The following is a 2,500-nucleotide window of genomic DNA, read 5'->3' as shown; positions in this document are numbered from 1 at the left end:
TTTTCGAATTTGCGAAATTTGGAGGCCAGGCGGCGTAGCTGGGACCTGGACTAGCTCGAAACACCCTGAACCGGTGAGCGGAATCGATTTCCCAAAGTTCTACGGCTCCCGGAAGCCAAAAACAGCTCGCCGGAAAATTTCAAAGTCCCAAGGACTCTTTCTTGAAAATCAATCCGGGGGCCATGGAAGTGTCCTCGGTACAACCTCAGAGCTTTCCCCCGCCTGGAAGTCTGACAGCGGTCTGACGTTTTTCAAAGTTTTGAGCTCTCTGTTTGTTCTCAAAGTCACAAAATCGCTTTTTTTCAGTTTTCCACCCAGCAGACCCAAACTTCACCCCCACTTAGGTCACTGTCTAGGGGCGCCTTACGACATATTGACGCCCCTTTAGGGTGGAAGTAGGGGAAATGGGTGATTTTTACACAAAATCGGAAATTTCTCAAAATTTTTCTAAGTGTCAAGGACTCTTCCAGAAAATCTCCCCCAGGCTCCTGGAAGCGTCCCCGGTACACCTCTGGCGGCTGCCCCCGCCTGGAAGTCCGACACACGCCTGAAATTTTCAAAGTATGAAAATACGCATTTTCATCCAAAAATTCAACTTTCCCCCCGTGCACCGCAAACTTCACCCCCACTTAGGTCACTGCCTTGGGGTGCCTTACAACATATTGACGCCCCCCTGGGGTGGAAGTAGGGGAAATGTGACATTTTTCACAAAATCGAGATTTTCTCAAAATTTTTCTAAGTGTCAAGGACTCTTCCAGAAAATCTCCCCCAGGCTCCTGGAAGCGTCCCCGGTACACCTCTGGCGGCTGCCCCCGCCTGGAAGTCCGACACACGCCTGAAATTTTCAAAGTATGAAAATACGCATTTTCATCCAAAAATTCAACTTTCCCCCCGTGCACCGCAAACTTCACCCCCACTTAGGTCACTGCCTTGGGGTGCCTTACAACATATTGACGCCCCCCTGGGGTGGAAGTAGGGGAAATGTGACATTTTTCACAAAATCGAGATTTTCTCAAAATTTTTCTAAGTGTCAAGGACTCTTCCAGAAAATCTCCCCCAGGCTCCTGGAAGCGTCCCCGGTACACCTCTGGCGGCTGCCCCCGCCTGGAAGTCCGACACACGCCTGAAATTTTCAAAGTATGAAAATACGCATTTTCATCCAAAAATTCAACTTTCCCCCCGTGCACCGCAAACTTCACCCCCACTTAGGTCACTGCCTTGGGGTGCCTTACAACATATTGACGCCCCCCTGGGGTGGAAGTAGGGGAAATGTGACATTTTTCACAAAATCGAGATTTTCTCAAAATTTTTCTAAGTGTCAAGGACTCTTCCAGAAAATCTCCCCCAGGCTCCTGGAAGCGTCCCCGGTACACCTCTGGCGGCTGCCCCCGCCTGGAAGTCCGACACACGCCTGAAATTTTCAAAGTATGAAAATACGCATTTTCATCCAAAAATTCAACTTTCCCCCCGTGCACCGCAAACTTCACCCCCACTTAGGTCACTGCCTTGGGGTGCCTTACAACATATTGACGCCCCCCTGGGGTGGAAGTAGGGGAAATGTGACATTTTTTCACAAAATCGAGATTTTCTCAAAATATTTCTAAGTCCCAAGGACACTTTCAGAAAATCTTCCCCAGGCTCCTGGAAGCGTCCCCGGTACGCCTCCGGCGGCTGCCCCCGCCTGGAAGTCTGACACACGCCTGAAATTTTCAAAGTATGAAAATACGCATTTTCATCCAAAAATTCGACTTTCCGCCCGTGCACCGCAAAATTCACCCTCATTTAGGTCACTGCCCTGGGGTGCTTTACAACATATTGACGCCCCCCTGGGGTGGAAGTAGGGGAAATGTGACATTTTTCACAAAATCGGAAATTTCTCAAAATTTTTCTAAGTCCCAAGGACACTTTCAGAAAATCTTCCCCAGGCTCCTGGAAGCGTCCTCGGTACGCCTCCGGCGGCTGCCCCCGCCTGGAAGTCTGACACACGCCTGAAATTTTCAAAGTATGAAAATAATGCATTTTCATCCAAAATTCGACTTTCCGCCCGTGCCCCGCAAACTTTACCCACAGTTAGGTCACTGTCCTGGGGTACCTCACAACATATTGACGCCCCCCTGGGGTGGAAGTAGGGGAAATGTGACATTTTTTCACAAAATCGAGATTTTCTCAAAATATTTCTAAGTCCCAAGGACACTTTCAGAAAATCTTCCCCAGGCTCCTGGAAGCGTCCTCGGTACGCCTCCAGCGGCTGCCCCCGCCTGGAAGTCTGACACACGCCTGGAATTTTCAAAGTATGAAAATAATGCATTTTCATCCAAAATTCGACTTTCCGCCCGTGCCCCGCAAACTTTACCCACAGTTAGGTCACTGTCCTGGGGTACCTCACAACATATTGACGCCCCCCTGTGGTGGAAGTAGGGGAAATGTGACATTTTTCACAAAATCGAGATTTTCTCAAAATATTTCTAAGTCCCAAGGACACTTTCATGAAATCTTCCCC

Source organism: Ranitomeya variabilis, unplaced genomic scaffold (genome assembly GCF_051348905.1).
Source record: "Ranitomeya variabilis isolate aRanVar5 unplaced genomic scaffold, aRanVar5.hap1 Scaffold_366, whole genome shotgun sequence".
Taxonomy (NCBI): domain Eukaryota; kingdom Metazoa; phylum Chordata; class Amphibia; order Anura; family Dendrobatidae; genus Ranitomeya; species Ranitomeya variabilis.
This window is presented reverse-complemented; position numbering follows the sequence as displayed.